Source organism: Ranitomeya imitator, chromosome 2 (genome assembly GCF_032444005.1).
Source record: "Ranitomeya imitator isolate aRanImi1 chromosome 2, aRanImi1.pri, whole genome shotgun sequence".
Classification (NCBI taxonomy): Eukaryota; Metazoa; Chordata; class Amphibia; order Anura; family Dendrobatidae; genus Ranitomeya; species Ranitomeya imitator.
Genome location: NC_091283.1, coordinates 507,963,002 through 507,988,316, shown reverse-complemented (window position 1 = coordinate 507,988,316; position 25,315 = coordinate 507,963,002). Strand labels below are relative to the sequence as shown.

General features: G+C 46.5%; 1 protein-coding gene across 3 annotated transcripts in view; it reads left to right on the top strand.

The window, feature by feature from the left end:
- Window positions 1-248: 248 nt before the first annotated feature.
- The window catches only part of STARD3 (StAR related lipid transfer domain containing 3), a 46,075-nt gene continuing 21,008 nt past the window's right edge, over window positions 249-25,315 (top strand). The window contains exons 1-2 of one of the 3 annotated variants that reach the window (XM_069751658.1): window positions 303-366; window positions 4,266-4,488. The gene's annotated coding sequence lies outside the window, so the exon portion shown is untranslated. Of the gene's footprint in view, window positions 367-4,265; window positions 4,489-19,263; window positions 19,301-25,315 lie in introns of all 3 variants that reach the window. The other 2 variants (XM_069751659.1, XM_069751657.1) reach the window with 2 other exon arrangements.

The following is a 25,315-nucleotide window of genomic DNA, read 5'->3' as shown; positions in this document are numbered from 1 at the left end:
CCCCCACCAGGCCCTGGCTATACCTCCTGCCACTGACCCCATACACCCCCACTGCTCTGTATAAAGGCCTGATCCACTCTGCTCACAATCCTAATGACTGTACCAACAAGGAGGAACTATATATACATATATAGCACTACCAGCAGTTACCAGCAGGCGGCGCCATTTATAGGTATCAGCATCACCGCTAAAGCCGACGTAGAAGAGAGGAGGGAGGAGCCAGAGAGAGTTCAACCACTAAGCCACACCCACCATGGGCGGGTCTACTGACAAGTCATGTGACATTCCTGGAGTTTCCGCCTCCTCTTACTTCCGGGTTGTTGTTGTACGGCCGGTGGAAGAGACAAAGTAATGGCGCGATAGAACGTACGTATGGAGAAACCTCTGAGCGCGCACTGAGGGGGGTTCTGTGTTTGCTATGTGTTAGGACGGACAACGCGAGTGTCGCTGTGTGCGGGGAATCCTCGGTGTCGTGATATGAATGGTTTGCCCTGCGATAGAGGTTTCTAGTGGTCACCATAGCGGCTGTGTCGGGTCATACAGTGCACAGTCCATATAGGCTGTCTGTAGGCTCTGCTTGCTGTCGGTGAATGCGGGCTGCTGCGGGGTCCTGGTCACGTGATGGTCACCCCAGGGTCAGCACGTCTGTCAGCGCCGTGTGGTCACATGACCAGGCAGGTTCTCACTGACAGCAGGCAGAGCTGCTCAATGTGTCCGTGAGAGGAGGACGCTGTGCTGACAGCTTTCTGGAGATTCCTGGTGATGTGAACATGTATCCACCCGTCGGACCGGACATTACTGGGAGACTTACTATGGGCTTCAGTGACTTTTCATTAGCGATGGTTCAGACTACTGTTTTCTGTAAGTCCAAGAAACGCAGCCTGGTAATCCTGATCAGTCGGCATCAGGTTTCCTACGTGCTGCCAGTTTGGGAAAGTCGGACCGTGCTGTGCCGGCGTCTGAGTGCGCTCCCATAGACTCACATTGCTCTCATGTGCACAGCCCCATATCACAGGTGCCATGTGTGACCACCACAGATAGAGCCCATCCAGGGTAATGGGTCTTGTGGAGACCCATTACCTCTCTTCCTCCTCTATATAGGAGTCATGTTCTGTCCAGATTTGCTATAGGGGGTCCGTCCAGCGCGGCGTCCCATGCCATATTATCCAGTAATAGACAAACGCCACAATGGAGACCTGACGGCACCCTACAACACGACGTGCTGAGAAGTGTCAGTGTAATGTGTGACAATATGGCCCTGATAAGGGGGCACCACTACCAAAAAGACCCTTTTTAATTACCGTGTAGGTGTCTTCCTCTCATGCACTCTGACCCGAGCATGCGGATGGGAATGGCTGCTGTGTATGGAGACCTTATGGTCGCACTCTTCGCACTGCGGATATTGGTGACTGCAAGGCTTCGTTCACACTTCCATTCGGACCTTCTGTTTTGAGGAACAGCCAAACCGAATTTGTCCCAAACATATCCGTTCCATAACTGGTACAGGAGAGCAGCGAGGGGCCACACTGTGGTCATTATTCTGAGGTCAGGATTCTTTTTAATTTTTCAATCTAAAATCTCTGCACAATACTGTTGTTGTTCTGGCCTAAAAGCTGCCGCATATCAGCCCCTCGTCGCCCCATGTCCGTCGGTGTCGCCCCTCTGCTCCCGCTTGTATCAGTTATACAAAGGTTCTGTTTAGGACATGAATTTAGTTTGTTTCTCTAGACGAATGGCAGTGTGAAGAAAGCCGAATTCCACAGATCACCTTTTGCATTGACGGATGAACTACACACTGGCGTACATTGGTGAAACATAATTAGAAATCCTGTTTTTGTTACATTTGTGTTTGCTGTGTCTGTAGGGAGATTTCTTAAATCCTTGTTTGTACCAAAAAACGTACCGATTTGTTTATCTGGAAAATCAGGACAGAGAATCCGCTATGTTTACTATGAAGCCAATTCTGTACAATCACTATAATCTAAGCTATAAACCAGGTGTATGGGAACAGTCAGACTTGTTCACACGCTGCTTTTTTTTTTTTCTGTCGAAGCTTTGCTTTATAGTACCAGCAAAAGCGATGATTACAGAAATCTCATGCCCTTGTTTTTTTGTCTGACTGAATTTGAGAACTACTGCGTTTTTGAGACTTGCAACATGTCACTTTTTTTAGCGTTTTTGCAGTATTATTTCACCCGTGGAATGAGAGAGCAAAAATGCACCAGGTTTCTCTGCTTTTTTCAGTTGTTTTTTTTGTTGCATTTTTATGGAATATAACTAACTTTTTATGAAGCGTGTGCTGTAGACAAATCACACCTAAAATCCACACTGAAAAAGTAGCAAAAAAGCAGCAATGTCTGCATTTGGAACAACGTGAAGGGAGGAGGTGCGGGTGGCCATTTCCCTGAAGCATCTTCGCCGTCGTTTTTGCGCCGCTGGTGTCTTTGCTCTGTACTTTCAGGTGAAGACTGAACGTGTTACTACTTTTTGCCTCTCAAGTTTCCAAACTCTGAAGAGGTTAAAAGAAGTGGCCACGGCTGTGGGGTCCGTAAGCCAAACTTCCGAGCCCACAATTTCCCTGATTCTGACTCCACAGCTCTGGTCACTACTGAGCATGTACATAAAGTGTAACCAGGGCTGTATTTCATGTAGTCCTTGGGACTTTAAGGCCGGCTTCACACTTGCGAGTTTTACGGACGTAAGAGCGCAGAAACTACGTCCGTAAAACTCGCAAAAAATACGGCACAATTATTCTCTATGCCCCTGCTCCTATCTGCCGTATTTTACTGATCAGTATTATACGGCTTTCTACGGCCGTACAAAATCGCAGCATGCTGCGTTTGTCACCGTACTGCGCAAGAAATACGTCAATGAAAGTCTATGGAAGCGTGAAAAATACGGATTACACACGGACAAGCAGTGTGACTTGCGAGAAATACGCATCGCTGTTAGAGAGAAAAGCCGGTAATACAGTGCGGTGTACAGTAAAATCACACTGACAGCTTACAGTAGAATAGGTAGAATAAATGTGTACACATAGAATAGGTATATATATATATATATGTCAGTGAGACACATATATGTATATATATTAATATTTATTCCAGCGCTATACAGCTTGAAAGCCGGTAATTCAATTACCGGCTTTTTCTTTCTCCTTCCTAAACCCGACATGATTTGAGACATGGTTTACATACAGTAAACCATGTCTTCTCTCCATTTTTTTTGCAGATTCCACACTACTAATGTCAGTAGTGTGTATCTGCAAAATTTGGCCGTTCTAGCTCTTAAAATAAAGGGTTAAATGGCAGAAAAAATTGGCGTGGGCTCCCGCGCAATTTTCTCCGCCAGAGTAGTAAAGCCAGTGACTGAGGGCAGATATTAATAGCCTGGAGAGGGTCCATGGTTATTGCCCCCCCTGGCTAAAAATATCTGCCCCCAGCCACCCCAGAAAAGGCACATCTGGAAGATGCGCCTATTCTGGCACTTGGCCACTCTCTTCCCATTCCCGTGTAGCGGTGGGATATGGGGTAATGAAGGGTTAATGCCACCTTGCTATTGTAAGGTGACATTAAGCCTAATTAATAATGGAGAGGTGTCAATTATGACACCTATCCATTATTAATCCAATTGTAGTAAAGGGTTAAATAAAACACAAACACATTATTTAAAATTATTTTAATGAAATAAAAACAATGGTTGTTGGAGTATTTTATTCTACGCCCAATCCAGTCACTGAAGACCCTCGTTCTGTAAGTAAAAAAACATAATAAACCAACAATATCCTTACCCTCCGCAGATCTGTAACGTCCAACGATGTAAATCCTTCTGAAGGGGTTAAAACATTTTGCAGCAAGGAGTTCCGCTAATGCAGGCTGCTCCTTGCTGCAAAACCCCGGAGAATGAAGCTAAATATAGATCAATGATCTATATTTAGCTTCATTTGCGGTGAGGCGCCCTCTGCTGGCTGTTCATAGATTGTGGGAACTTACCTAGAAAGCTCCCAGGGGAAAGAAAAAGCCGGTAATTGAATTACCGGCTTTCAAGCTGTATAGCGTTGGAAAAAATATTAATATATATACATATATGTGTCTACTGATAGATATATATATATATATATATATATATATATATATATATATATATATATATATATATATATATATATATATATATATATATATATATATATATATATATATATATATATTTTTTTTTTTTTTCTTTTTTTTTTTCTTTTTGGGACACATGGATCACTTCTATAGCGGTATGTTGGTTTTGCAAGCCTGCGAGAAAACCACGCAGTACGGATGCCATACGGATTACATACGGAGGATGCCATGCGCAAAAAACGCTGACACACCCTGCCTACGGAGGAGCTACGGACCACTATTTTCGGGACTTTTCAGCGTATTACGGTCGTAATATACGGACCGTATTGTTTTACGCTGTGTGTGACGCCGGCCTAAGGGGTCACGCCCCCTATTGGTAAGTCAGACAAAGGCCCCATGCAGCTGTCGGTGTTACACATATAGATTAAATCCATTTTTTTTTTTTTTCACGGCTACAACAGGTAACCATTATAGTCTATCTATGAGGCCGTGATTTTTTTTTTTAGACATTGTGCCCATGCAAAAGCCACAGAGATTTGTCTGTTTTTTACAGTACAACATATGAACAGTGCAAATATAAGTATGTAGGTCCAGAAAAAACACATATAGCACACGGATAGTATCAGTATACAGTCTGTGCCATCCACGTGCTGTCTGATCAACATTGCAAAGTATAGGAAAAGCCTTGTCATTTAGTTATCTATCTGAAAACCACTGCTGATGACTGATGGTAAAAACGGGCACCATACGGTGGTGGCGTCGGAACAATTTTACACGCATGTGTTTAAACACAGACATGTGATTGACTGCAAGTGATCATTCCCTCTGCTCATTCTTCTCGACCTTTCTGCAACTTTCGACACTGTTGACCACCCTCTTACTCTCTAGGCTCCAGTCACTTGGCATTAAGGACACTGCTCTCTCCTGGTTCTCTTCCTACCTTTCTGACCGTTCCTTCAGTGTTCTGTTCTCTGGCTCCACTTCATCTTCCTCTCACTGTCAGGGTACCTCAGGGCTCAGTCCTTGGCCCCCTTCTCTTCTCCCTCTACACAGCCCCAATTGGACAGACCAGCACTTGGATTCTCAGTCTGGTAAAATCAGGATTGAGGCTGGAGGTCCTAAAATATCGACCAGAGAGGTTTCTCAAAACCTCCCCACGAGCATCCCTCTCGGAACAGAGAGCTCTGGAAATATAAGTACTGAGCCTCTAGGAAAAGAACGTATTGCAGAAAGGAAAAGGGTTTTCTCCTCCCCGGTATCTGGTAAAGAAGACGGATGGCACATACAGGACAATTTTATTCGGACTCCCATGACAGCACACGAGAGAGGGGATCCGCCCTTAAGGAACAGGAAACCTACAGATACAAAAGGGCGGCACCTCTCCCCATGCATCAGTTGGTTTCCTGTTCCTGAAGGGACTGGATGCCTATAGAATCTACAGGAGTCCAGGCCGGCCGGACCGATTCTGGTGGCGAGGGGGTCTCCCACTTCGGCCGGTGCGGGTACCTGATGTAGTCACGGTGGCCCTGGCAGGGCGGCACGGCGGTGACTAGGCAGCGAGGAGCGGTCGCCAGGGGGTGTCCGGTCTCCGGGGCCAGCGTCTGGTAAGTCGCCCTTCCCGTGGGCTGTGGGTCTCTCTGGACAGGGGGGGGCGCGGCGGCATCTAGGGGGCGCCAATCGGATCGTAGCTGGCCGGCCTCGGCGTTCCACAAGGGCTGCAGCGCTGACAGGAAGCGCTGAAAGCTGTGGTGACGTCTTCCGGATCGGTGAGCTCCTGCGCATGCGCGGGGGCTCCAAGATGGCGGCGCCCACCGGAGATCATGCCGCAATCCCTCCGGAGTAACGATTGATTCCCCACAGCTGCGGGAGGGCGGGAAAATTAAACAAGCAAGCTGGGCAGGATGCGCTGACCGAAGGAGGGGCTTTATAAGGCGGCTCCAGCAGCATGTTCCCGGGTTCTGGCTCCAATTTACTGAAAATGGATTCAGATCAGGATCAGCAGGTTGTGCTGCTGGAACAAGCATCCCAGAAACCCAAGGAGAAGGAACATGAAAAGAGGAGCGATGGTTCGGGCCGCAGAAGCTCCTCCAGACAGGGGTCTGGAGGGTCAGCCAAAAAGGATCCCCCTCGTGCTTCGGTATTTCTGGGTGTGAGCAGCCACTGGTAAGTGATCTTCGAGAAAGTTCACTTAGTGACTAGTCTCCCCTCATGTGTTTTTATGTAGGGAAGGAAAAACGTCAGTAAGGCGAAGCATAGGGAATGTGCCATCTGCGGGGTTCCCTTGCCTGACTCACACCCTAAAAAACTATGTGACCCCTGTATCCAGCAGACGGTGAGGTTCTGGAAGGAGGGGAGGGGGTATAGCATGTAGATCTTACACTCTAGTCTACCTTACTTATCCCCGTAGGTAGCCGAAGAATCCTCCTCTATTACGGCCAGTCTCAAGGAGATGATTAGAATGGAGGTTAAAGAGTCCTTTAAAAACCTTTCACAGTCAGGAGGTTCTAGGCAGAGAACTGAATCTGATTCGTCTATGGAAAAGGACAAGTCCGAAGAATCAGACAATTCAGCAGCATCATCCTCCTCTTCGGAAGAAGACGCTGCTCGGTTTTGCCTACCCCTAGAAAGGATAGACAAATTGGTAAAGGCGGTCAGAGGCACAATGGGAATATCGGAACCCAAGCCTCAACTATCCAAAGAACAAATGATGTTCAGTGGATTGGAGCAAAAGAGGCGCAGAGTGTTTCCTTTAAATGAGAAAATACAAGATCTTATTAATAGGGAGTGGAGAAAACCGGAGAGAAAAGGCTCCTTACCACCTGCGCAAAAACGTCGATACCCTTTTGATGACCCAGCAGTAGGTAACTGGGAGAAAGCACCAAAGCTGGATGCAGCAATTGCCAAGGTAGCTAAACGATCTTCTCTCCCATTTGAAGATATGGGAACACTTAAAGACCCCCTGGATAGGAAAGTGGATACCTTCCTGAAGGGAACCTGGGAGATGGCAGCTGGCTCCTTAAGACCTGCGGTAGCTTCAACCTGCACGGCAAGGTCAATGATGGTCTGGCTGGACCAGTTGGAGACCCAATTAAAACAAGGGGCCTCTAGAGATTCCATTCTCTCAGCATTACCTGTAATCCAGGAGGGGGCGGCTTTTTTATCAGACGCCTCAATTGACTCCGTAAAGTTGGCAGCTAGAGCAGCAGGACTTTCTAATGCTGCAAGGAGAGCCCTATGGCTGAAATGCTGGCCGGGGGATATGCAGGCAAAAGCGAAGCTCTGCGCTATCCCTTGTAAAGGCGAGTATTTATTTGGGCCTACCCTGGATGAACTCCTGGAGAAAGCAGGAGATAAGAAAAAGTTTCCCAACCTGTTCAATCCATACCGTCGTCCCTTCAACAAAAGAAGGTTCAACCGGGGAGGAAAGCGAGCCTTTTCACCAGGGAGAGATCGTCCCAGATGGGAGGATAGGCGAAAGCGAGGTACAGGTCTCATGTTTCGCCGTAACCAGACGGAAAATAAAAAACAAGACCAATGACTGGCAATTCCAGTGGGAGGGAGACTATTGCGTTTCTCGGCAGAGTGGTCGAAAATCACAAACAGCGTTTGGATAAAAGACACTGTTTCCCATGGTCTCAAGCTGGAATTTGTTCATATTCCACAGGACAAATTTAGTTTAACACCCTGGCGCTCATCTCCCACTGAACAATTCGCCCTAGAAGAGGAAGTGAGGACTCTTTGTTCCAAAAATGTTTTGGTAGAAGTGCCGTATTCTCAGGCAGGGAAAGGGTTTTACTCTCCCCTGTTCCTAATCCAGAAGCCTGATAAATCTTACAGGACCATTATAAATCTTAAGGGTCTCAATAAGTTTTTGGTGAAACACACTTTCAAAATGGAGTCCATCAATTCGGCAATAAAGATGCTTTTCAACAACTGTTTCATGGTAGTAGTGGATTTGAAAGATGCCTACTATCATGTACCCATTCATGCTGATTTCCAACGGTACCTGAGGGTAGCGATACTAATGGGGGGTAGGATTCAACATTTTCAATTCAGAGCACTCCCCTTTGGGATCACCTCGGCACCTAGGGTGTTTACTAAAATAATTGCGGAAGTCATGGCGCATTTAAGAGAGTCAAATATCCTTATAGTCCCCTACTTAGACGATTTCCTCATTGTAGGTAACTCGGTAGATCATTGTCTGTCACAATGGGAGATTGCTAAAACCAAACTAGAACGGTTGGGTTGGATCATAAACTTTGAAAAATCAAAATTACAGCCCCTAAATGTTCAAAAATTCCTGGGGTTAATGTTGAATTCAGTGACACAGCAGTGTCTCCGCCCTATGGAGAAAATGGACCAAATTCAGAGTTTTGTATTAAGAGCAATCAATACACCTTCCATGACACTTAGACAAGCAATGTCTCTACTTGGGTCACTCACATCTTGCATCCCAGCAGTTAAGTGGGCTCAGTTCCACACCAGGTCCCTACAAAAAGAAGTCCTGTTCCATGACAGAGCCTTAGGACGCGCATTGAATGGGAAATTGACATTGAGGCCGATAACATTGAATTCCCTTAGATGGTGGCTAGATAAACAAAATTTATCAGCAGGGGTTCCCTGGATGGTAGATGTCACCCACGTGATAACCACGGATGCCAGCTCTTCAGGGTGGGGAGCCTATATGGGGAACATGGTGGTCCAGGGACAGTGGGAACCCTTCACAACATTTTCATCAAATCAAAGAGAGTTGTTGGCGGTTGAACTGGCTGTTAAAAAATTCCTCGTATATCTGCAGGGCCAGCACGTCAGAATTCTGTCGGACAACAGAGTGGCGGTCGCTTACATAAACCGGCAAGGGGGAACTCGTTCCGAAACTTTAATGCAGATCACGGATCGGTTGTTCCAGGTGGCAGAGCTCAATTTTCTATCTTTGACAGCTCTTCACATCAAGGGAAAAGAAAATGTGGCAGCAGATTTCCTCAGCCGAAATGTGTTAAAACAGGGAGAGTGGCCTCTCAACGAGGACATTTTCAATCTCGTCGTCCGCAGATGGGGTCAACCAGTGGTGGATCTATTCGCCACCAGAAACAACAGAAAAGTAAAACTTTTTTGCTCCCTAAATCCCAGGGAGAATCTCCTGGCGGTAGACGCGTTTCTCATAAAATGGGATTTTCCACTGGCCTATGCTTTCCCACCACTGAACCTGATACCTCTAGTGGTGAGGAAAATCAGGGAGGATCGAGCGAAAGTCATCCTTATCGCCCCCTTTTGGCCCAGAAGAACCTGGTTTGCCTGGCTCAAGACAATGTCTGTAGCGGTCCCCTGGGTACTGCCAGAGATCCCGGACTTGCTTTCTTAGGGACCGATCTCCCATCCACAAGTGGCGGGGCTCCATTTGACGGCATGGAGTTTGAACGGTCACTATTAGTGGGGAAAGGCTTCTCTCCAAACTTGGTGGAGACGCTCCTAAAGAGTAGAAAGCAAATAACTACGAGAATCTACTCTAGGACTTGGAGAAAGTTCTTGTCTTGTTCAAAGTTTAATGTCCAAGACGGGGTGCCAGTACAACAAATCCTAGAGTTCCTACAGAAGGGGTTCGAGTTAAAACTCTCTCCTAGTACCCTTAGGGTACAGGTCTCAGCTTTAGGTGCCCTATTTTCCTGTAATATAGCAAATAACTACTGGATAGCGAGGTTTATGAAGGCAGTTAGTAGATCTACACCACTGCACAAAGACAGAACAGTTCCATGGGATTTAAATTTAGTTCTGTCCTCTCTAACTAAACCCCCCTTTGAACCTCTGCAGGAGGCCTCGATCAAAATGTTGACACTTAAGACAGCCTTCCTGATCGCCATAACCTCAGCTCGCAGGATAGGGGATATACAGGCACTTTCCAGAGCTCCTCCATACACTGAAATCTTGTCAGACAGAGTAGTCCTTAGACCAGACCCAGCATATCTGCCAAAGGTGGCGACACGGTTCCATAGATCACAGGAGATAGTTTTGCCGTCCTTTATTCCTAATCCCTCTAATCCTAAAGAGCAGGAGCTTCATACGTTAGACGTCAGGAGATCTTTTCTTCAGTATATTTCAGCTACTGATAATTGGAAGAAAGATGGAGCACTGCTTCTTTCCTTCCAAGGTCCAAGGAAAGGGTTTAGAGTATCGAAATATTTACTGGCTAAATGGATTAGGGAAACTATCTCTCTAGCTTATACAGCAGGTGGGGGGCCAGCTCCGCAGAACCTAAAGGCACATTCCACCCGGGCCATGGCGTCATCCTGGGCAGAAAGATCTGGAGTGTCAGTGGAGCAGATATGTAAGGCGGCCACATGGTCATCCCCTTCCACTTTCTTTAAACACTATCGGTTGGATTTGGGGTCCTCCTCTGATCTTTCCTTTGGGTTAAGGGTGCTACAATCTATAGTCCCTCCCTAAGGTAGCTTACATCTCTGTAAATCTCTCGTGTGCTGTCATGGGAGTCCGAATAAAGCATTAAGCTACTTACTGGTAGCGGCATTTTTCGGAGGCCCATGACAGCACCCTTAGTTCCCTCCCTATTCACGTGGGGGTAGCACTTCCTGATATGTATATAGCGTAATATGTAAATCTCACGTATGGTGTCTTATTACAATAATGGGTTATTTTGTTTCAAATGTATATAATGTATATTTGTGTACCACTAACCGCGGCAGTCCTCTCAGGCTCTGAAATACAACTGATGCATGGGGAGAGGTGCCGCCCTTTTGTATCTGTAGGTTTCCTGTTCCTTAAGGGCGGATCCCCTCTCTCGTGTGCTGTCATGGGCCTCCGAAAAATGCCGCTACCAGTAAGTAGCTTAATGCTATCAACCTGGAAGACTTGAACAAGTTCTTGAAAATTCACGAGTTCAAGATGGAGTCAATAAAATCAGCGGTCCAACTGCTATTTCCTGGTTGTTTTATGGACGTCACTTAAGAGTCACACATTGCCACGTGCCAATACACGCAACATTCCAAAAATTTCTCAGGGTGGCAGTAACAATAGGGGGCATCAGAAGGCACTTTCAATACAGAGCCCTCTCCTTTGGCCTGGCAGTAGCTTCTCGTATGTTCACAAAACTATTAGCAGAAGTTACTGTGCACCTCAGGGAAGAAAACAGGCTGGTCATCTCATACTTAGACTATTTCCTAATACTTGGATGCTCATTCAGTCAATGCCAGGTGGGTGAGAGAGCCACCATCTTAAATTTAGGTTGGTGTTTAAACATGAAAAATCAAGGTTAAACCCACGAAGGACACAGATCTTTTTGGGTCTCTTCCTGGACTCAGACCGATGGGAATTTCGCCTACCGGATCAGAAGAAGTTAATCTGTGCTCTCTACATCAATACGGGATCCGGTAATGTCCCTAAGGTAAGCTGTATCGGGCAGTAAAATGGGCCAAAATTCCACTCGAGTAAATTACAGTGGCATGTATTAGGTTCACATTTGCGTTGTGCAGTCCGTCTAGCGCAGGGTTCCCCAACTCCAGTCCTCAAGGCCCACCAACATGTCATGTTTTCAGGATTTCCTTAGTCTTGCCCAGGTAATAATTGCATCACCTGTGCAATGCAAAGGAAATCCTGAAAACATGACCTGTTGGTGGGCCTTGAGGACTGGAGTTGGGGACCTCTGGTCTAGCGCATACGCTAACGGACTGCGTTAACGCAATGTCTAAAAAGGGATCGCGTTTAGCGATCACGCTAGTGCAGATGCCCGATCTGCGCTAGCGAGAACGGACCCAAAAACGCTGCAGACAGTGTTCGAGGTCTGTCAGAAAATAACGGAACATCGCTAACGCATGCCAAAAATGGCATGCGTTAGGGATGCGTTACATACATTGCGGTCAATTGGTGCGCTAACGGATCCGTTACCTTGCGTTAGTGGCGCTATGTAACGGATTCCGTCAGCGGACACCCACTAACGCAATGTGAACCTTAGAAAGCCAAAATTCCTTGTGGGGTTATCTGGAAGATACTGATACTTCCTCAGGAAGTAATACTCATTCCTCAGGCGACTGGACTGCACTTAACAGCCTGGAACTTGAAAGGTCAATGCTGGAAAATAAAGGGTTCTCTCCCAACCTGGTCTCTACATTACTCAGAAGTAGGAAACCAATCACTACGAGGATTTATGGTAGAACTTGGAAAAAGTACACCCTGTGGATCACAGGAACTTTCGGGGGAAGGGTGCCCTTAAAAGAAATCCTGGAGTTCATTTAGAGGGGGCATGGTCAAGACCTTGCAGTTAGCGCCTTCAGGCCGGGATCACACATGCGAGAAACACGTCCGTGTCTCGCATGTGAAATCCAAGCTCTGGCGCCGGCACTCCAGAGCGGAGCGTGCGGCCGCATAGCAACACATGGAGCCGCATGCTCCGCTCTGGAGTGCCGGCGCCAGAGCTTGGATTTCACATGCGAGACACGGACGTGTTTCTCGCATGTGTGATCCCGGCCTAAAAGTCCAAATTTCATCCCTAGGTGCGTTAAATAATTACAACCTCGTAGGTAATCAGTGGGTGGTTAGGTTTGTTAAAGCGTGTGTTAGATCCCAACCGGTCCCAGCAGCTAAAACGCCTCCATGAGATTTAAGTTTTGTTCTAAATGCATGAACAGAAGCCCCATTTGAGTTCAGTGTCCATAAGATTGATCATTCAAAAGACTATACTGTTGGTAGCCCTAACATCAGCCCACATCGTAAGTGATATACAGGCTTTGTCTGCAGACCCTCCCTTTACCCTGGTTATGAATGATAAAATAGTCTTAAGATCTGACCCAGCTTATCTACCTAAAGCAGTATCCAAGTTCCATAGGTCACAGGAGATAGCTCTGCCCTCTTTATGTCCTGACCTCAAGAATAGTAAAGAAGAGAAGTTTCACACTTTAGATGTTAGGAGGTGCCTTCTTCGCTATTTAACAGAGACAAAGCCTTCGAGGAAGGACAGGGTTCTTTTCATCTCCTTTCAGGGCTCTAGGAACGAAATGAGTCTTTTAAAGGGAACCTGTCACCCTGGTTTTTCAGTGCGAGATAAAAATACTGTTAAATAGGGCCTGAGCTGTGCGTTACTATAGTGTATTTTGTGTACCCTGATTCCACCCCTAAGCTTCCGAAATAACTTACCAAAGTCGCCGTTTTCGCCTGTTAATCAGGCTGGTCAGGTCATATGGGCGTGGCGACATCGCTGTATCTTCCCCCAGATCTTGCATATATTTCCGTTTGTGGCGTAGTAGTTTGCGCATGCCCATCTTCTGAATCCACTGGGCAGGAGAAGAAAAAACGAGCGATCGGCGTGATTTCCCTGGTGATCTGTGGGGGCGGCCATCTTCCTGAAGCCGCGCGTGCGCATATGGAGTCCTCTGCTGCCCGGGGCTTCAGGAAAATGGCCGCGGGATGCCGCGCGTGCGCAGACGGAGATCGCTGCGGCCATTTTCCTGAAGTTGAGATGCGAACTCGGCTTCAGGAAAATGGCCGCCGCAATCTCCATCTGCGCACCCGCGGCCATTTTCCTGAAGCCCCGGGCAGCAGAGGACTCCATATGCGCACGCGCGGCTTCAGGAAGATGGCCGCCTCAACAGATCACCAGGGAAATAGCGCCGATCGCGCGTTTTTTCTTCTCCTGCCCAGTGGATTCAGAAGATGGGCATGCGCAAACCACTACGCCACCAACGGAAATATATGCAAGATCTGGGGGAAGATACAGCGATGTCGCCACGTCCATATGACCTGACCAGCCTGATTGAAAACGGCGACTTTGGTAAGTTATTTCGGCAGCTTAGGGGTGGATGCAGGGTACACAAAATACACTATAGTAACGCACAGCTCAGGCCCTATTTAACAGTATTTTTATCTCGTACTGATAAACCGGGGTGACAGGTTCCCTTTAAGGTAATTAATAATAATTTTTATTTATATAGCGCCAACATATTCCGCAGCACTTTACATTATGGAGGGTACTTGTACAGACAATAGACATTACAGCATAACAATAAACAGACCAAAACGGATACCAAGAGGAATGAGAGCCCTGGTCGCAAGCTTACAATCTATGAGGAAAAAGGGGAGACATGAGAGGTGGATGGTAACAGAACATGATGCGAGGAACCTGATTACGGTTTGTTTTTTTGAATGGGCCACACATGGATAGTTAGGTTAAAGGGAATCTGTCACCCCAAAATTGGCCTATAAGCTAAGGGTACCGTCACACTTAGCGACGCTGCAGCGATACCGACAACGATCCGGATCGCTGCAGCGTCGCTGGAGAGCTGTCACACAGACAGCTCTCCAGCGACCAACAATGCCGGTAACCAGGGTAAACATCGGGTAACTAAGCGCAGGGCCGCGCTTAGTAACCCGATGTTTACCCTGGTTACCATCCTAAACGTAAAAAAAAAACAACCACTACATACCTACCGCTGTCTGTCCTCCAGCGCTGTGCTCTGCACTCCTCCTGTACTGTCTGTGAGCACAGCGGCCGGAAAGCAGAGCGGTGACGTCACCGCTCTGCTTTCCGGCTGACCGACGCTCACAGCCAGTACAGGAGGAGTGCAGAGCACAGCGCTGGAGGACAGACAGCGGTAGGTAAGTATGTAGTGGTTGTTTTTTTTTTTTTACTTTTAGGATGGTAACCAGGGTAAACATCGGGTTACTAAGCGCGGCCCTGCGCTTAGTAACCCGATGTTTACCCTGGTTACCAGCGAAGACATCGCTGAATCGGTGTCACACACGCCGATTCAGCGATGTCTACGGGGAGTCCAGCGACCAAATAAAGTTCTGGACTTTCTTCCCCGACCAGCGACAGCACAGCAGGGGCCTGATCGCTGCTGCCTGTCACACTGGACGATATCGCTAGCGAGGACGCTGCAACGTCACGGATCGCTAGCGATATCGTCTAGTGTGACGGTACCTTAAGGCCACCGGCATCAGGGGCTTATCTACAGCATTCTGTAATGCTGTAGATAAACCCCCGATGTAACCTGCAAGATAAGAAAAACAGGTTATATTACTCACCCAGGGGCGGTCCCGGTCCAGTCCAATGGGTGTCGCGATCCGGGTCGGGTGCCTTCCATCTTCATGCGATGACGTCCTCTTCTTTGAATCCTGTTGCGGCTCCTGTGCAGGCGTACTGATTTGCCCTGTTGAGGGCAGAGCAAAGTACTGCAGTACGCAGGCGCCGGGCCTCTGACCTTTCCCGCTGCCTGCGCATTGCAGTACTTTGCTCTGCCCTCAAAGTACGCCTGCGCAGGAGCTGCGGCAGGAAGAAAAGAGGACGTCGTCGTATGAAGATGGGAGGCGCTGGACCCGGACCGCGACGCCCATCGGACCGGACCACCCCTGGGTGAGTATAATCTAACATGTTTTTCTTATCTTTCAGGTTACATTGGAGGCTTATCTGCAGCATTACAGAATGCTGTAGATAAGCCCCTGATGCCGGTGGCCTTAGCTTATAGGCCATTTTGGGGTGACAGGTTTCCTTTAATGCGTTGAGACGGTAGGCTAGTCTGAACAAATGCGTTTTTAGGGCATCCTTAAAACTGGGGATTGGGGATTAATCGTATTAACCTGGCTAGTGCATTCCAAAGAATTGGCATAGCATTTGAAAAGTCTTGGAGACGGGAATGAGAGGTTCTGATTATTGAAGATGCTAACCTCAGGTCGTTAGCAGAACGGAGAACATGGGTAGGGTGGTAGGCAGAGACCAGGGAGGAGATGTAGGGTGGTGCTGAGCCATGGAGCGCTTTGTGGATAAGGGTAATAAGTTTGTACTACTGGATTCTGGAGTGGATGGGTAACCAATGTAATGACTGGCACAAGGTAGAGGCATCGGAATAACGGTACCCTATCCAGGTGGATAAGAGAGGCTATCAAGTTGGCCTAATCAGGCACATTAAGACCAGCCCTTGACCGCATGAATGCCTACTCTACAAGAGTAATGGCAACGTCTTGTGCAGAAAGAGCAGACATGTTAATTGAGCAGATCTGTATAGAGCCTACGTGGTCATCACCTACCTTTTATTGCCACTATAGACTAGATCTATCTGCCTCTTCTGATCTCATATTTGCAAAAAGGGTTCTACAGGCTGTGGTCGCTCCCTAATGAGTATGGTAATTCTCTTGTTGGTGCCGTCATGGGTGACAGAAAAATTAGCTGTAATGTGTTTTCAGAACCCATGACAGCACTTTTATATTCCCTCTCGTTACTAAGTTCATCACCTTCCAGTTGGTGGGTTAGTGCAGGGGTCCCCAACTCCAGTCCTCAAGGCCCACCAACATGTCATGTTTTCAGGATTTCCTTAGTCTTGCCCAGGTAATAATTGCATCACCTGTGCAATGCAAAGGAAATCCTGAAAACATGACCTGTTGGTGGGCCTTGAGGACTGGAGTTGGGGACCCCTGGGTTAGTGCACCACTTGTGGTTGGAAATAGTTTGTATATATAAGTTCATGCTAAAAACATACAACTCTGCCCTTCACCTCTCCAAACAAACCTATTTCAACACCCTCATCACCTCACTCTCAAATAATCCTAAACGTCTCTTTGACACTTTCCAGTCCCTACTCAACCCAAGAGTGCAGGCCCCAACCACGGATCTCCGCGCTGACGATCTGGCCAATTACTTCAAAGAAAAAATTGACCACATTCGACAGGAAATCATCTCCCAATCTCCTCATACCATGCACTGTCCTACCTCCCCCACTGCATCTAGTTCACTCTCTGACTTTGAACCAGTTACAGAAGAAGTAGTAATCGGGCTACTTGCATCTTCTCGCCCAACCACTTGCACCAGTGACCCCATTCCGTCACAACTCCTCCAGTCCCTTTCTCCGGCTGTCACCTCTCGCCTAACAAAAATATTCAACCTTTCTCTCACTTCCGGTATTTTTCCCTCATTTAAGCATGCTATCATACATCCATTACTTAAAAAACCATCCCTCGACCAAAACTGTGCTGCTAACTATAGACCTGTCTCTAATCTTCCCTTCATCTCTAAACTCCTCGAACGCCTGGTCCACTCCCGTCTTACCCGCTATCTATCAGATAACTCTCTGCTAGACCCTCTTCAATCTGGCTTCCGCTCTTTACACTCTACTGAAACTGCCCTCACTAAAGTCTCTAATGACCTACTAACAGCTAAATCTAATGGTCACTACTCCATGCTAATTCTCTTGGATCTCTCCGCAGCATTCGATACTGTGGATCATCAGCTCCTCCTCAATATGCTCCGCTCCATCGGCCTCAAGGACACCGTTCTCTCCTGGTTCTCCTATCTCTGACCGATCCTTCACTGTATCTTTTGCTGGTTCCTCCTCCTCTCACCTTCCCCTTACTGTTGGGGTGTCTCAAGGATCAGTCCTAGGCCCCCTCCTCTTCTATTTGTTTGTCCAATAGGGGCAGTATACAATCAGTAGATTTGATTTCCAGTACTATCTCTATGCTGACGACACACAATTATACACCTCTTCTCCTGTTATCACGCCGACCTTTTTAGAAAACACCAGTGATTGTCTTACCGCTGTCTCTAACATCATGTCCTCCCTCTATCTGAAACTGAACCTGTCAAAAACTGAACTCCTCATGTTTTCTCCCTCTACTAACCTACCTTAGCCTGACATTGCCATCTCTGTGTGCGGTTCCACCATTACTCCAATGCAACATGCCCACTGCCTTGGGGTCATCCTTGATTCCGAGCTTTCATTCACCCCCCATAACCGATCACTGGCACGCTCTTCTTATCTGCACCTCAAAAACATTTCTAGAATTCGCCCTTTTCTTACTTTCGACTCTGCAAAAACTCTTACTGTTTCACTTATTCATTCTCGTCTGGACTATTGTAACTCTCTACTAATCGGCCTCCCTCTTACCAAACTCTCCCCGCTCCAATCTGTGCTGAATGCTGCAGCCAGGATCATATTCCTCGGCTCAGCACCACCCTACATCTCCTCTCTGGTCTCAGTCTACCACCCTACCCGTGCCCTCCGCTCCGCTAATGACCTCAGGTTAGCATCCTCAATAATCAGAACCTCCCACTCCCGTCTCCAAGACTTTACACGTGCTGCGCCGATTCTTTGGAATGCACTACCTAGGTTAATACGGTTAATCCCCAATCCCCACAGTTTTAAGCGTGCCCTAAAAACGCATTTGTTCAGATTGGCCTACCGCCTCAACACATTAACCTAACTATCCCTGTGTGGCCTATCATAAAAAAAAAAAAAAAAAACATAATCAGGTTCCTCATATCATGTTCTCATACACTTTATGCAGTTAATAGCCATCTGTGTCTGTACTGTTACATACTTAGGCAGTTAACTGGTTCATGCAGCTTTACATGAACACCCGAGCCTTACACTATGGCTGGTCCGAATAACTACAGCAATTGTTACCATCCACCTCTCATGTCTCCCCTTTTCTTCATAGTTTGTAAGCTTGCGAGCAGGGCACTCCTCTTGGTATCTATTTTGAACTGTGATTTCTGTTATGCTGTAATGTCTATTGTCTGTACAAGTCCCCTCTATAATTTGTAAAGCGCTGCGGAATATGTTGGCGCTATATAAATAAATAAATAATATATATATATATATATATATATATATATACACACTAAAGCCCTTTTCACACATCAGTTTAATCCGTTGGTTCGACTGATCCGTCGCAGATTGTGAAAAACTGATGCGACAGATTCGTTTTGTCGACTGATCCAACTAGCAGATCTGGCTAAATAAATCAGAGCATGCTCAGTTAAAAAAAAAAAAAACGGAATCCGGCGCCAGACTTTGTCATTTGACGGATCCGGCGCCCATAGGCTTCCATTCGAGCAAGCGACGAATCCTTCGCTGTCCGTGATTTTTGACGTACATAAAAAACGTTACTTTGTCCATAGTCTCCGGCTGCCAGACAAGCAATTTTCGACGGATCCAGCGAACGACAGATAAAACGTGAGGCCATTCATCGCTAATACAAGTCTATGAGAAAAAAACAGATCCGGCTGCATTAGTCGCTGGATTCGTTTTTTCCAAAATTCAACGGATTGCAACTGAAGACAAAAAACTGATGTGTGAAAGGGGCCTAACTCGGAGGTCTTCTCATGCTCTGTAATCCGATGATGCTGAGATAGGTGCCCCTTTTTATCTTGAAGGTTTCCTGTCCTTGGGTTCCGAAAAAACACATTACTGGTAAGTAATATACCGTATGTTTTCACTTGACACCATCCACTACTACTTGTTTCCTAAAAACATCGATGGAGTCAAAATTGTCACTACACCAGTAGATAAATACCCAGAGGGCACCTAGTATATGGAGCCTGTGGTGAAATGTGTGTGTGTGTGTGTGTGTATGTATATATGTGTGTGTGTATATATATGTATATATATATATATATATATATAATTAGTGTAGGGACATATGTCTGGGGTTATATGTGTGACTAGTGATAATGTAACATCTGTCCTGAAGGCAAGTCGCACCTAGGTGTTAATAGGTACTTCCTTGGGACTGGTAGAAATTCTGTCTCCATATTCCACCAGGAGGTCTGGCTAAGGCCAAGAACAAAGGAACACTTGACACATCTGAGGTCTTGAAGGGGAGATGCTAAATTGCGGTCTGAGGTAATCTATCCCTGAGAACCTCTCCACAAGAGAAAATAATATATTCATTGGGGCCGTGGCCCAATCGGGCAGCAGTTATGATATTGGCCTGAGGGGCCGGTCTAGAAACCTGACCTCAGACCAAAGTTATAAATTTAGGCTGCAGACAGAGAATTGTGTTCACATGTGAGGGCAGCCTGAGAAGCTGATGTGTTCCACCAACTCCATCGACCACCCCCCCCCCCCTCAGGGAGCAGAAAGCAAACTACCAGTTAGATGATTTATGTAAGTTTTCTCCTGTTTATTATGACACTGTTTTGCATAAGTTGTATGTCTTTTATTATCCTATTTTTATACCTTTTTCTTATTGTAAGCATTGAACTTTTTATTATTAAAGTATAAAACTTTAACAAGTTGAACCTTGAATGTTCTAAAGAATCCATAGCCTAAAGGTGTGTGAGCCTTATGAGTGATAGACATATGTTTACTAGTAGTATTGTTAGTTCCGGGACTCATCGCCCGTGTATTCGATGAGTGGTAGCAGCGCGTATGAGCAGGTGTGTGGCCTGGGTCGGTGTGTGATTTATGCTCCCATTACAGCATAGGACAGAGGTTGAATGCTGGACTGAGAGTGGGGAGATAGATTAACCCTTGCAGGCACAACCCCAAGTCACGTGTGAGAGCAGGCACGTGAAGAACAAGTGACACCACGGAGAAGGGATTCGTAACAGAGCCCCTGAAGTATTCTAGAAAAATCTGCACTTCAGGGAGCAAATAGTGCTCCGTCCTTCCTGAGTCTCTCCGTGTGGCTAAGCAGTACTGTACAGTCACATATGGGGTAGTTCTACATTCAGTAGAAATGGTGTGACACATTCTGGTGCTGTTTTTACCCATATCCCGGTGTAAAAAATGTAAAATCTGGGGCTGAAACTAAATTTGTGTGGTAAAATTGTATAAAAATGTTTTTCTTCACCTCCCAGTGGTATATAATTCTGTGACATACCTGTGGTGTTAGTATGATCACTGCACCCCTAGACGAATTCATTGAGAGGTGTAGTTTGTAAAATGGCATCACTTATGGGGAGGGGCTCTACCAGTGTGACATAGCACCCTTAAACCATTCCAGCAAAAATTGAACTCCAATATGGCCCTTCTTTTCTTCTGAGCTTTGCACGGTGCCTCAAAAGTAGTTTTCAACAACATATTGGGTAGCGATGTACTCAAGAAATTGCACAACACATTTAGAGGTTTATTTTCTTCTGCTATCCTTGTGAAAATGAAAAGATTTGGGTCTCAAACAACATTTTTGTTAGGAAAATGTGATTTTATTTTTTTTTCCTCCACCCCCGCACAGTTCAACATTATATACCGTACTTCTGTGAAGCACCTTGAGAGGTCTAGTTTACAAAATGGGGTCACTTATGGGGGTGTTTCCACTGTTTAGGCACAGTAGGGGTTTTCCCAACTCAACATGTTGTCCGCTAATGATTCCAGCAAATTTTTCATTTAAAAAGTCAAATGGCTCTTTCCCTTATGAGCCCTGTCGTGCCCTCAATCAGTTTTTTCCCACATATAGGGTATTAGTGTGCTCAAGCGAAATTGCACAGCAATTCTTGGGGTCTATTTTCTCCTGTTACCCTTGCGAAAATAAAAATTGTGTTTAAAGTAAAATTTTTGTGCCCAAGTTAAATGTTCATTTTTTTTCCTTCCTCATTGCTTCATTTCTTGTGAAGCACCTGAAGGGTCAATAAACTTCTTGACTGTGGTTTTGAGCACCTTGAGGGGTGTGGGTTTTAGAATCGTGTCACTTTGGGGTATTTTCTGTCATATAGGCCCCTCATAGTCACTTCAAATATTGTGTAAATGAAAAATCGCTAGTCAACTTTTAACCCTTAAACTTTGTAACAAAAACAATTTCAAAAATTGTGCCCTATGTAAAGTAGACATTTGGCAAATGTTATTAACTGTGTGACATGACTCTTTGTTTTCCTATCGCCACGACAGCACCCACAACGAGAGAGGGGATCCGCCCACCTTCCGGACAGGAACCTACAGGTTAAAAAGGGGCGGTCCCCCTCGCCCTCCAGTTTGGGTTCCTGTCCGGACGGCGGGAGCCTACAGGTTTCGTTAGCTTACCCGGGTCCGCCAAGCCTCTGTGCGGTGTCCAGGTGAGAACGGCAGAGTCGGGGGCCCGGAAGCAGCGTCGGGGGAAGTCCTGTGTCCAGCTTCCCCCCTCGTCTGGCAAGGAGCGGTGGCGTTCCCGGGGGAAGGCACGCCGCCCTGGGTCGTCCACGCGCGTTCGACGCTGCAGGAGCAGGTCGGCGCTTATGACCCGGAAGTGAACCAACGACTTCCGGAGGAGGCCGGGAGGAGGAGCGCGGGACCTTTGAAAAGAAGGCAGCGCTTGGTGAGTGGTGTGCGGCAACATGTCTTCCACAGGAGATGCCGAACACCGACAGCTAGGAGAACAGAGGAGCAGCAGCAGATCTCATAGTGGAGATGTGGCACGCGGGCAGCAGGACCCTGGCAACCCGACGTCACGTCGCACCTCACCCCCTCAGAAACCGGTACTCTAATTTCATCAGCAGTGGTGAGTGTTATATCTGAGCCATTGGCTGATACAACTGTCTTCTATACTATGCTTTGTTGTAGGGGAAGAAGGTCTCAAAATCTAAGCATAAGCAGTGTGCATTATGCACGGAGCCACTACCTGACACCTATTTAAAGAAATTATGTCAAACGTGTATATGCCGTACGTTAGAGGAAGAGGCCCCCCTCCGTGTATCGGATTTGAGGGAAGTAATTAGGGAAGAAATAAAATCGTCCCTTAAATCTAGACGGCATGAGAAGAGCAGTATGGAGATGGTATCCGATTCCAGCCCTTCGTTGCAAGAGGGCGAGTGCTCGGAGAGTTCTTCACCATCCTCCTCAGATGAGGAGGGAAGGCCTTGCTTTTCCGCTGACAATATGGAGACTTTAATTAAGGCAGTCCGTGCAACTATGGGGGTTGCAGAGAGTAAAGAACCGAAAACAACCCAGGAAATCATGTTCGCAGGGCTGAGCCAGAGAAGTCGCAAAGCTTTCCCGGTGGTAGATTCCATTAAAGATCTGGTCAAACGGGAGTGGGACAAGCTGGATAAAGGTTTCTTACCTTCGGCCGCGAAAAGAAGGTACCCCTTTGAGGATGACACCTTATCCCAGTGGATGAAGATCCCAAAAGTAGATGCGGCAGTAGCCTCTACCTCGAAAACAGCCTCGCTACCATTAGAGGATGTAGGACTCCTAAAAGATCCTTCAGACAGGAAGGCTGACATGCTCCTAAAGAAGTTGTGGGAAGCATCATCTGGAGCCTTTAAGCTCGCAATCGCAGGCACCTGTACGGCTAGATCAATTATGGTCTGGGTAACTCAGCTGGAAGAACAGCTAAAAGCTAAAGTACCCAGGGATAAATTGTTAAATTCCCTGTCTCGGGTTAGAGAAGGAGCGGCTTATCTAGCGGATGCCTCAATTGATTCCCTGAAATTGGCTGCAAGATCGGCGGGTCTTTCAAATGCAGCCCGACGGGCACTATGGCTAAAAACCTGGAATGGGGATGCTCAGGCAAAAGCCAAATTGTGCTCCATTCCGTGTAGGGGTGAGTACCTATTCGGCCCGGTGCTGGATGACATCCTTGCAAAGGCAGAAGACAGAAAGAAGGGATTTCCTAAAACATTTAATCCCACTTTTAGGAATGCCTTCCGGAGACGCATGCCCTTCAGAAAATTCCAGTCAGACCAGCAGGGATATAATCGTGACTGGGAGACATCGGATCAAAAGAAGAAAGGTGGATACTATAAGAACCCTTCATCTTTCTCAAGACGTAGACGTAATTACAGATAGAACAGATCTACCAGTAGGGGGAAGACTAAGGTTCTTCTCAGAGGAATGGAAAAATATAACTTCTAGTGCCTGGATAATGGGGGTAGTCGAGTCAGGGTTAAAATTAGAATTTTTGAGAACTCCCCCAATCATTTTGTAATAACATCGCTGGACACTCCGGCCCAACAACAGGCCTTAGAATTAGAGATTCAACAATTGCTTACAAAGAGAGTTATTGAAGAAGTACCAAAACATCAGGAGAAGACGGGCTTTTATTCTCCGCTATTCTTAATCTCTAAACCTGATGGGTCCTTTAGGACTATCATAAATTTACGTAAATTGAATAAATATCTTCAGTACCACGCTTTTAAGATGGAATCCATTAAATCAACAACTAAGCTTTTGTTTCCTAGGTGCTACATGTCGGTCTTGGATCTAAAAGATGCGTACTACCATCTTCCAGTTCACAGAAATCACCAGCAATTCCTCAGGATGGCAGTATGGGTAAACCATCAGATTAAACATTTCCAATTTTTGGCAATGCCCTTTGGCCTGTCCATGGCACCTAGAGTTTTTACAAAGGTTGTTTCGGAAGTAATGGCCCATATCAGGGAAAAGGAAACCCTTGTAGTGCCCTATCTAGACGATTTTTTAATAGTTGGGAATTCAATTGCTCAGTGTACGACTAGGGTAAATGCCATAATATCATCCCTACAGGAACTCGGATGGATAATCAACTGGGAAAAGTCAAAACTGGAACCCACAAGACGTCAAATGTTCCTAGGAGTTCTTCTAGACTCAGAAGATCAGTCATCCTTCCTACCGGAAGAGAAGAAGCAGAAGATCATTCAAAGGATCACGGCCGTAAGAAAAGTTCCAAACTTAAGTCTAAGAGACGCAATGTCTCTACTAGGATCTTTGACTGCGTGTATATTGGCGGTGAGATGGGCTCAGGCTCATACCCGAATGCTTCAATACGAAGTTCTTCAAGCAGAGAAAGATCTTCATGGTGCTCTAAGCAGAAAGTTCAAATTATCACCCGCCACTCTTCACGATTTGAGATGGTGGCTCAATCTAGCACATTTATCAAAAGGAGTTCTCTGGACCATCACTCCGGACAACGTAGTTACAACAGATGCCAGTCCGTTCGGTTGGGGATCCCATATGGGAGACATTCTAACCCAAGGGCGATGGTCGATTCAAGAGTCCCAGAATTCCTCAAATCTAAGAGAGCTTGCTGCAGTCAATCAGGCTCTTCTTTGCTTACTACCATCCCTGAGGAATTCGCATGTACAGATACAAACCGACAATATGACTGTGGTGGCCTACATCAATCATCAGGGGGGGACAAGGTCACGATCCCTAATGACCACTACAGCACAGATATTGTCTCTGGCCGAGAATCATTTACAATCCCTGTCGGCAGTTCATATAAAAGGGGAACTCAATATAGAGGCGGACTATCTCAGTCGCCATTCCCTTCGTCAGGGAGAGTGGTCCCTAAACCAACAGATATTCGATCAAATAGTCAATCTGTGGGGATTGCCGATAATAGATCTATTTGCTACGAGGAAGAACAGGAAGGTCAGGAGGTTCGCATCCTTACACATAGCAGACCAACCATTCATAGTGGATTCCCTTCGTGTCCGTTGGGATTTCCAGCTGGCATATGCCTTTCCCCCAATGTGTCTGATTCCGATAGTTCTCAGAAAAATCAGGGAGGAAAGAGCCAGAGTGATTTTAATC